Here is an 11,923-nt window from a genome sequence, read left to right on the forward strand (position 1 = left end):
GATATGGGTCTATAATTAGAGCAAACAGTATGGTCTTTGCCAGGCTTGGGAAGGACCGTAATATGAGCCTCCAAACTGCGGGGGAAACGGCGTGTCAACGGATATGGAAGAAAACACCCTAGTCATAAAAGGCACAAGATTAAGGGCATGGAGTTTATAAAACCGCAGAGTAAAGCCATCAGGGCCAGGGCTTTTCCCTGTCGGTGTAGCACTTAAAGCGGCAGATACCTCCTCCGCAGAAAATGGGGTCTCAAGTTGCGATATCACCTCCGCATCTAACGTTGGAAGAGGTATTTTAGCTATATAATCTTGTAAAGAGGATGGACTTGCATGTGTAGGACGGATTTGATAGAGATCAGCATAATAATTATGAAAAGTTTGCAAGATCTCCTTAGGGATGGATGTCAAGCCGCCATTAGTGGTCCGGATAGACGGGATATAAGTATTAGAAGGGCGAGGATGTAAACCCCTTGCTAACAATCGGCCACATTCATCCCCGTACTGGTAAATTAGTTTGCGGAAGCGATCCCGATGGCGTTTGTATGCTAGATTGAATAGCTTCAAAAGATGAGTCCTAGCAGCTGTCAGTTCTAAAAATACAGCTGGAGACATGTTATGTTTATGTAGGCGTTCCAAGGAGCGGATTTTATCACTAGTAAGTGTAATATCCTGCAATCTGATACTTTTAAGCCGAGCACCTTGCTGAATTAGGACCCCTCGAACCACCGCCTTCAAAGCCTCCCATTGTAAAGGTTAGGGGAGTGGGGTCCGAAACATGGTCCCCTATAAAATTGGTAATTGCTTCTAAAACCACCTTCGCACAAATAGAGTCCTTAAACGGAGTCATTACATCTACATGTCTATTCTCTAGGGCCCATTAACGGAATCTGGAGTAAGAGGGATACTGAGGAATGGTCAGACCAGGGACAAGATTCTATAGAAGTAACGGGGTTCCAATCAAGTACAGAGTGGCTCGCTAAAATATAGTCTATACGGGAATACACATTGTGTGGGTTAGAGTAAAAGGTGTAATATTCGGTGGTGGGATGCAAAGTGCGCCACATATCTGCTAGTCTAAGATCGTGTAGTCTAGAACGAAGGGAGTTCAATTTGGAATAGGAAATAGAAGTTTTCCCGGTGGAGGTGTCAATACGAGGATCCAGAACACAGTTCAGGTCGCCTCCCACTATGATAGGTCCCTCGGCAAACCCCTTCAAAGTCTCCAAGTACTGCGTAAGAGCCACGGTAGGTTGATGATTAGGGGCAAAAAAAGAGGCCAATGTAAATTTCTTACCCCAAAGAAACATTTTTAGGATCAGAAATCTGCCCTGTGGGTCAGAGCGGGAGTCAAGTATCTGGACAGGCAACGTTTTATGAAAAGCTATAGAAGCCCCCTTAGTTCTAGACTCAGGATTGGAGCTGTGATGCCAAACAGTGTAATACCGATTGGCGAAGAGAGGGGATTCTAGTGGATTGAAAATGAGTCTCCTGCAAAAGTAAGATGTTCACTCTCGCTTTATGTTGAGCATATAGCACTTGGGAGCGCTTATTCGGGTTATTTAAACCCTTAACATTAAGGGTGCGGATTCGCAAAACTTGTGGTGTTTCTTTTTTTGAGGACATCAAGGGAAGCGGGTCAGGGAAGGGGTACCAGATGGGCTAGGCGGGCTAAACCTAGACCGTGAGGTGAAGAACTAAAGCGGGATCCCAAAGATCCCAAATCACCGCCTGGTAAGGCTGTGGGCCTAGGTGGGGGAAGCGTCCGTGCGCGGTGTGAGGACGCAAGCAAGCAAGCAGCAAATATACCTTCCGGTCCCGCCTGGGGGAACCCACATAACCAGGAACAACATAAAAATGAGCGAACCCCAAATTTCGCCCTGAGCAATAAACAGTCCCATAAGCAATATAACTAAAGTGTACAGCATATATCAAAAAAAAAACTTAGAATAAGTATTCCACCAAATTCCTACTAAAACAGGCTAGGGAAACAGGGATAATACATCCCAGGTCCCGGAATATGGCCAACCAGGAAGGCGAGAGCAATAAAGCTCACGCGTTCCCGGTTAACCCTAGGCATAGTTAACCACCGGATCTAGAGTGCATTCAAAATAGCAATACAACTATTAACGGAATCTGCAGCAGTAAACCCTAAATAATAACGCTCAGCATAGCTACCAGTATATGGAAAGTCCCACCACAGAGGAAATACAACTTGCACAGAGTCTGATAGAATTCGGTGATGCTTGGCAGCACAGGAACTTGGACCTCCATTCAAAGGCGGACTGGTCTCTCAGCCATGCGCTGCAGGTTATAAAACAAATTGAGGACAGAGGTAATCCAGTGGTGCATAGTAGCCTAAGAAACACAAAAAGGTTTAATGGAAGGTGGAAGTTCCAAGAACAATGATGAAGATATCACGAGAACCAATAAAATCATTGGCGATGTTGAATCAGTCGGTCAGGTTGTGGAAGGAGAGGGGGAAGAAAAATGGCCCCCGGAGGTACTTGGAGGACTAGTAGACGGGAGTCGTGGAGGAGCTTGTGATGGCACTGGCTTGCTGCTAAGAAGCGAGATTGCGTTGCGGATTTGTGCTGCGCGGGCCCAGGGTTCTGTGTATCCGGTACATCTCTATATCGACATCGGATGGGTCAGCAAGAAGCTTAGCAAATATGGAATAGGCAGCCGCGGGCAATTCCGAATTCGGGATGGTTTCAGGTAAACCCCTTATACGAATGTTATTCCGCCTGTTCCGGTTTTTGGCGTCATCATGCAACAAATACAACATATTAAGTTGCGCCTCATGGCATTCCAAAATAGCCGCATGGGATACTACTTGTGAAGATAGATCAGTATTTTGGGATTGTAACTCAGCGGTGGCATTAGTAACTTGTTGAACAGACTCACGTATGGCGTGAAACTCAGCCTTGCAGCTCGCTTTCAGGCGCCCTATACTGTGGTCTAAATCTTGCTTGGTGGGTAATGCACGTAGATGGGCCTTCCAGTCCCATTCCTTCTCGGCATCTGTGTTGGCTGGGCTATGGCCTATAGAAGCTTCTGAAGAAGGCCTCAGGCAGGGACTGAGGATGGGAGAGTCGGGGTGTACCTCTGAGATAGATGTGGTGGAGGCATCTGAACCTGGTGCTGGTGGATCCTGTTGTAATCCGGTCATCTGTGGTGTGCACCGCGCCGACTGTGCCTGCTCGTCGGGAGACGGTAAAAATCTAGCCCCCGGCTTTGGGGCTTTGTCGCGGTCCCTGCTGACTCCCGTGGGGAAGAAGCTATTAAGTCCTCCAGGGGCGGGATCGCCCCCTCCGGGGCGTCCCTTCTGTACCCCCTTCAATTTGGGGCCTATTGAAACTAAGTAAGAAGGCGCTGCAGCGCTTACTCAAGTGGAATCCACCGGCGGGTCACGGAGCTGATAGATTGCAAGTGGTATCAGAATGAAATATCTGTATTTTTTTTACTGAAATTCAGAAGATTTTCTGTTTATTTTGATAAACTGCACGTGGAATCATAATTAAATATCTGTATTTTTTACAGAAATACAGACATTTTTCTGTTTATTTTGATAGATTGCAAATGGTATCAGAATAAAATAACTGTAATTTTTTTTACAATTACATTTATTAGATGCCAGATACTAATGCCATCCACACTCTGTCTCAGAGCCCACCGCCTCCTCCTTCTCCTGCAGTAACTGATGCTGCCGTCTGCTCACTTCCCGACTGTAGATGCCTGATACTAATGCCTTCCACACTCCGTCTCAGAGCTCACCGCCTCCTCCTGCTGTAATTGATGCTGCGCCTGCCCAGTACCCGACTGTAGATGCCAGATACTAATGACGTCTGCACTCCTTCTCAGAGCCCACCGCCTCCTCCTTCTCTTTCTTTAACTGATGCTTCGGCCTGCCCAGTACCCAACTGTAGATGCCAGATACTAATGCCGTCTACACTCCGTCTCAGAACCTACCTCCTCCTCCTCCTGCTGTAACTGATGCTGCCGCCTGCCCAGGACCCGACTGTAGATGCCAGATACTAATGCCGTCCATGCTCCGTCTCAGAGCCTACCGCCTCCTCCTGCTGTAACTGATGCTGCTGCCTGCCCAGTACCCGACTGTAGAGGCCAGATACTAATGCCATCCGCACTCCTTCTCAAAGATCACCACCTCCTCCTGCTGTAACTGATGCTGCCACCTGCCCAGTACCCAACTGTAGATGCCAGATACTAATGCCGTCTACACTCCGTCTCAGAGCGCACTACCTTCCTCCTGCTGTAAATGATTCTAATGCCATCCACACTCCATCTCAGAGCCCACCGCCTCCTCCTCCTTCTGTAAATGATGCTGCCTCCTGCCCAGTACCAAACTCTAGATGCCAGATACTAATGCCGTTCACACTCCGTCTCTGAGCCCAATGCCTCCTCCTTCTCCTTTTGTATCTGATGCTTCCGCCTGCCCAGTACCAAACTGTAGATGCCAGATACTATTGCCATCTACACTCCATCTCGGAGCTTATGCCCCCCTCCTTCTCCTGCTGTAAATTTTGCCACCGCCTGCCCAGTATCTGACTTTAGATGCCAGATACTAATGCCGTCTAGACTCTGTCTCAGAGCCTACCGCCTCCTCCTCCTCCTGCTGTAAATGATGCTGCCACCTGCCAGTACCCGACTATAGATGCCAGATACTAATGCCATCCACACTCTGTCTCAGAGCCCACCGCCTCCTCCTTCTCCTGCAGTAACTGATGCTGCCGTCTGCTCACTTCCCGACTGTAGATGCCTGATACTAATGCCTTCCACACTCCGTCTCAGAGCTCACCGCCTCCTCCTGCTGTAATTGATGCTGCCGCCTGCCCAGTACCAAACTCTAGATGCCAGACACTAATGCCGTCCACGCTCCGTCTCAGAGCCCACCGCCTCCTCCCCCTGCTGTAAATGACGCTACCTCCTGCCCAGTACCTGACTTTAGATGCCAGATACCTATGCCGTCCACGCTCTGTTTCAGAGCCCACCGCCTCCTCCTCCTGCTGTAAATGATGCTGCCGCCTGCCCAGTACAAAGCCCACGATGCCAGATACTAATGCCGTCCACGTTCCGTTTCAGAGCCTACCGCCTCCTGCTGTAAATGATGGTGCCGCCTGCCCAGTACCCAACTCTAGAAGCAAATTTCTTAATGTCGTCCTCACTCCGTCTCAGTGCTAAATGCCTCCTTCTCATGCTGTTTGCTGCTTCTGCCCAGTACCCAACTCTAGATGCCAGTTACTAATGCCGTCCACACTTTGTCTCAGAGCCCACCAACTCTTCCTCCTGCTGTTGCCTTCCCAGCACGAGTACCCAGCTTTAGATGCCAGTTAACAATGCTGTCCATGCCGCTTTTTACAATGTTACAGCTAGCAGATAGGAAAAGGCAGTCCCCTACACAGCAATGTCTCCAGTAGCTAAAGCTTCTCCACTGTCCATATAGGTGATGGCCTCAACCACTAATGCTATTCTTGCTCCGTCTCATGGCCCACCGCCACCTCCTGAGATGGACCCATCTCTAGATGACAGTTAACAATGCCATCCCCACTTCTCAGGGCCCACCCCCTCCTCCTCCTGCTTGAACTGATGCTGCTTCATGCCCAGTACCCAACTTTAGATGCCACTTACTAATACCGTCAAAACTTCGTCTCATGACCCACAGCCTCCTTCTTCTGCTGTTACTGATGCTGCCGCCTGCCCAGTACCCAACTCTAGATGCCAGTTACTAATGCCGTCCAAACTTCATCTCAAGGACCAGCACCTGTTCCTCCTGCTGGTACTGCTGCTGCCTGCCCAGTAACCAAATATAGATGCCAGTTACTAATGTCGTCCACACTTTGTGTCAGGGCCCACCACCTTCTACTCATGCTGTTATTACTGCTGCCTGCCCAGTACCCTACTCTAGATACCAGTTACTTATGCTTTCCAAACTTCATCTCAGGGCCCACCGCCTCCTTCTTTTGCTGTTACTAATGCTGCCACCTGCCCAGTACGCTACTCTAGATGCCAGTTACTAATGCCATCCACACTTTGTCTCAGAGCCCACCATCTCTCCCTCCTGCTGTTACTGCTGCAGCCTGCCCAGTACCCAGCTGTGGATGCCAGTTAACAACGTTGTCCATGCTGCATTTTACAAAGTTACAGCTAGCAGATTGGAAAAGGCAGTCCCCTACACAGCAATGTCTCCAGTAGCTACAGCTTCTACACTGTCCATATAGGTGATGGCCTCAACCACTAATGCCGTCCTTGCTCCGTCTCAAGGCCCACTGCCTCTTCCTCCCAGTACCAACCTCTAGATGACAGTTAACAATGCCATTCACACTTCTCAGGACCCACCGCCTCCTCCTGCTTTAACTGATGCTGCCGCATGCCCAGTACCCAACTCAAGATGCCAGTTACTAATGCCATCCAAACTTTGTCTCAGAGCCCACCGCCTGATACTGATGTTACTGATGTTACTGATGCTGCCGCCTGCCCAGCACCCTACTCTAGATGCCAGTTACTAATGCCATCCACACTTTGTCTCAGAGCCCACCACCTTTACCTCCTGCTGTTACTGCTGCCTCCTGCCCAGTACCCCAGTACTAATGCCGTCCTTGCTCCATATCAGGTCCCACCGCCTTTTCCTCCCAGTACCCAGCTCTAGATTACAGTTAACAATGCCATCCACGCTTCTCAGGGTCCACCCCCTCCTCCTCCTGCTTTAACTGATCCTGCCGCCTGCCCAGTACCCTACTCTAGATGCCAGTTACTAATGCCGTCCACACTTTGTCTCAGAGCCCACCAACTCTTCCTCCTGCTGTTACTGCTGCTGTCAGCCCAGTGCCCAGTACCCAGCTGTAGATGGCTGTTAACAACACTGTCAATGCCGCATTTTACAAAGTTACAGCTAGCAGATAGGAAAAGGCAGTCCCCTACACAAAAATGTCTCCAGTAGCTAAAGCTTCTACACTGTCTACATAGGTGGCGGCCTCAACCACTAATGCTGTCCTTGCTCCATCTCAGGGCCCACTGCCTCCTCCTCCCAGTACCCACCTCTAGATGACAGTTAACAATGCTATCTACACTTCTCAGGACCCACCCCCTCCTCCTCCTGCTTTAACTGATGCTGCCACCTGCCCAGTACCGAACTCTGGATGCCAGTTACTAATGCTGTCCAAACTTCGTTTCAGAGCCCACTGCCTCCTTCTTCTGCTGTTACTGCTGCCTGCCCAGTACCCAGTTTTCAGCTGTAGATGCCAGTGAACAACGCTGTCCATGCCGCATTTAAAAAGTTACAGCTAGCAGACAGGAAAAGGCATTCCCCTACGCAGCAATGTCTCCAGTAGCTACAGCTTCTACACTGTCCAGATAGGTGATGGCCTCAACCACTAATTCCGTCCTTGCTCCGTCTCAAGGCCTACTGCCTCCTCCTCCAAGTACCCAGCTCTTGATGCCAGTTAACAATGCCATCCACACTTTTCAGGGCCCACCGCCTACTCTTCCTGCTCTTACTACTGCCGCCTGCCCACTGCCCAGTACCCAGCTCTAGATGCCAGACTAGACTCAAGCTCAACAGATTTTTCTTTCCCCTCTGATTCCACCAAGCCCGTTCCCTTTCATGTGCTTTCACTCGATAGCAGACCCTGAGATGGAGTGTGGAATGCATTAGTAACTGGCATCTAGAGCTGGGTGTAGTGCATCTTTAATGACACCTCGAAGTGTGTAATGCAAGTGTGTATGCTGAAATTTGTGATTGAATGTGGAAGGCCACGTCTTCTGCTTCATCCATCGGTACCACGCTTTATCGGACTGAATTTCTGTGTATGTTACCCCAGAACTGGGAAGTGGGACAGTAGTCCCTCTGTATATGTACGGGGGATGAAATGGGAGACACCGGTATGTTCAACAGGAAACGAGAGGTCCTGGATGACCACATTGAGCCATGGAGTTATTGAGCTCGGGAGACATCCGGAGACTTCTCTCCACAACAAGTATGTGGCCGTCCTGGAAGACTCCATTCAAAGATCCGTCAACAAGGATCTTGTGAAAATACTGCAGAATGATGAGAAGCAGCTGAAAGGGAAGGGTGAGATGTCATTTGCAAACGACACGTTGGGGGATCTCTGGGTGCAATGCACAATGGCATAATTTACCGCCAAGTGCGTCATTACAGAACGAACCACCTTGTAAGGTTCTATTTCCTGACCCGTGTCTCTTCGGAGTACAGTGCTGGCCAACTTCGAACATAGACCTCAGCCCGAAGTTGTCATCATCAACTCATGTATATAGGATGTTATCAGGTATTATGAGCACTGCAAATGTACAAAGCCAACCTGGACCACCTGTTTATTTGGCCCACCGAGGTGCTGAGCCCCAAATGTCTGGTGATATGTAACATGTCCATGTCTGTTGGATTAAAAGCTGGTGAAGTGCTAGAGTACCCAATTCCTAATGTGCGCTGGGACATCATAGAAGGAAATATCTATAGCGCCACACTGACAGATTTCAACCAATTGGATGTCATTGACATGCACTTCCACGTTCACTTTGAGCTGCACTCCAGGGTTAAAGATGCCACCCACTCGAATCAGTTGGCTCATCGGAAGTATAACTGCATCCTGATGGCTCATATTGATCAAGCCTGGGGCGTGCAGCAGGAACAGCAGGAAGAGGAGGCTGTGGGCTCTGAGATGGAGTGTGGACAGCATTGGTACCTAGCATCTAGAGCTAGGTACTGGGCAGACGGCAGCAGTAACAGCATGAGGAGGAGGCGGTGGGCCCCGAGACGGAGCAAGAACGGCATTAGAGTAAGAATAGCATTAGTGGTTGAGGCCATCAGCTATATGGACAGTGTCGAAGCTGTAGCTATTGGAGACATGAATGGATGAATGAGATTCCAATCTGTCCCTACCTGCTATGTAGCAAAACCACATGAAAGGGAACGGGCTTGGCGGAATCAACGGGGAAAAAGACCCTATTGAGCTTGAGTCTAGTCTGGCATCTAAAACTGGGTACTGGGCAGTGGGCAGGTGGCAGCAGCAAGAGTACTGACAGGTGGCAACTGCTGTTGCCACCTGTCAGTATTCCATTCCTAAATATGGCATTACAGCCATCTAGGTGTCATTGATGATGCACTACACCCAGCTCTAGATGCCAGTTACCAATGCGGTCCCAGCTCCGTCTCAGTGTCCACCACCTCCTCCACCTGCTGCTGCCACCTGTCACTTGTAACTTTTAACACGGCTGTGTAGCTGGCTAGATTTTTGACTGAAAGACCCCCCTCAGGGACCTCTGCCTGTACTCTGAAGCCTGTGTAACGAAGTAACGAAGCGGTGAAACCTGGTGGCTAATTTTTTGACCGGAGGAACCCCCTTGTGGCCCTCTCTGCCTCTACTTGGAGACCCGTATAAAATCTGGCATGATCCCTTGACTGCCCCATAAAATGGCCTTGCCAGCAACAGAAAAAAGACTTTATTTTTTTTTACTTGTACAGTGTTGTGCAGAGCTGGGGGAGTCTTGACATGTCTTTTTAAATGTAATTATGGGCTGTTGAAGCTCTACACAGTCCCAAAAAACAACCCAAATTTTTACCCCATTGGCTTTAATGGAGTTCGAATTAGACGTTTGTTCACCCGAATAATTATGCATTATTCGACGAAATAGCGGTCGAATCGAATAGTGAGCTATTCGACCAACACTAGTATCAAACACTGAAAGATATGTATTTTTTTCGATTACGAAAGAAATTTTTCTGTAGCCAACTGTCTTTTTTGGTACATACCAAGAGGTATCCGACTAAAATATCTGGGTTTTTTTAAGGGTAGGACAGAAATTTTTCTGTAGCACACTGGCTATTTTGCTAACTAGCAAGAGGTATCAGACTGAAATATCTGCATTTTTTTTAGAGATGGACAGAATTTTTTCTGTAGCAAACTGTTTTTTTTCGTAAAAAGCAAGAGGTATCAGACTGAAATATCTGTATTATTTTTGGGTAAGGGGAAAATTTTTTCTGTAGCAAACTGACTTTTTTTGGTAAATAGCAAGAGGAATCAAGGACTGAAATATCTGTATTGTTTTTTAGAGTGGGACAGAAATTTTTATGTGGCAAACTGACTTTTTGCTCAATAGCAAGAGGTATCACACACTAAAATATCTGTATGTATTTTAGAGTGGGACATACATTTTTCTGTAGCAAACTGGCTTTTTTGCTAAATAGCAAGTCGTATCACATTTAAATATCTGTATTTTTTTAGACTGCAACAGAAATTTCAGTAGCAATCTGTCTTTTTAGTAAATAACAAGAGGTATCAGACTGAAATATCTGGATTTTTTTCAGGGTAGGACAAAATTTTTTCTGTAGCAAACTGGCTTTTTGGTAAATAGCAAGATGTATCAAACATTGAAAGGTCTGTACTTTTTTAGAATAGCACAGAATTTTTTTTGTAACAAACTGGCTTTTTGGTAAATACCAAGAGGTATCAGACTGAAATGTCTGGATTTTTTTTAGAATAGGACAGAAATTTTTCCGTAGCAACCTGGCTTTATTGCTATATAGCAAGAGGTGTCACGCTGAAATATCTGCATTTTATTCAGAGATTTTTTAGCAAACTGAAAGATCAGTATTTTTTTTAGAGTAGGACAGAAATTTTTCTGTAGCAAACTGGGTTTTTTGCTAAATAACAAAAGGTATCACACTCAAATATCTGTATTTTTTTTTAAAATAAGACAAAACATTTTCTATAGCAACCTGGCTGTTCTGCTAAATAACACATACTGAAATATCTGTATTTTTTTAGAGATGTACAGTAATTTTCCTGTAGCAAACTGGCTTTTTGGTAAATAGCAAGAGGTATCAAACACTGAAAGGTCTGTACTTTTATAGAATAGCACAGAAATGTTTTTGTAACAAACTGGCTTTTTGGTAAATACCAAGAGGTATCAGACTTGAAATATCTGTATTTTTTTAGAATAAGACAAATTATTCTGTAGCAACCTGGCTTTTCTGCTAAATAACACATACTGAAATATCTGAATTATTTTTAGAGTATGACAGAAAGTTTTCTGTAGAAAATTGGCTTTTTTGCTAAATAGCAAGAGGTATCACACTCTGAAATATCTGTATTTTTTTTAGAGATGGACAGAAATGTTTCTGTAGCAAACTGGCTTTTTTGGTAAATAGGAAGAGGTATCAAACACTGAAAGATCTGTATTTTATCAGAGTAGGACACACATTTTCTGTAGCAAACTGGCTTTCTCGGCAAATTGCAAGAGGTATCAGACTGAAATATCTGGATTTATTTTGGAGTAGGACAGAATTTTTTCTGTAGCAAACTGGCTTTTTGCTAAATAGCAAGAGGTATCACACTCTGAAATATCTGTATTTTTTTTAGGGATGGACAGAAATTGTGCTGTAGCAAACTGGCTTTTTCGGTAAATAGCAGTTGTCAGACTGAAATATCTGGATTATTTTTAGAGGACACAACGTTTTCTGTAGCAAACTGGCTTTCTTGGTAAATTGCAAGAAGTATTAGACTGAAATATCTGTATTTTTTTAAAATAGGACAGAAATTTTTATGTGGCAAACTGACTTTTTGCTAAATAGCAAGAGGTATCACACACTGAAATATCTGTATGTATTTTAGAGTGGGACATACATTTTTCTGTAGCAAACTGGCTTTTTTTTGCTAAATAGCAAGTTGTATTACATTTAAATATTTGTATTTTCTTTAGAATAGGACAGAAATTTTTCTGTAGCAAACTGGCTTTTTTGGTAAATAGCAAGAGGTGTCAAACACTGAATGTATGTATTTTTTTAGACTAAGACAGAAATTTTTCTGTAGCAAACTGTCTTTTTTGGTAAATAACAAGAGGTATCAGATTGAAATATCTGGATTTTTTTCAGGGTAGGACAGAATTTTTTCTG

Source organism: Pyxicephalus adspersus, chromosome Z (assembly GCF_032062135.1).
Source record: "Pyxicephalus adspersus chromosome Z, UCB_Pads_2.0, whole genome shotgun sequence".
Taxonomy (NCBI): Eukaryota; Metazoa; Chordata; class Amphibia; order Anura; family Pyxicephalidae; genus Pyxicephalus; species Pyxicephalus adspersus.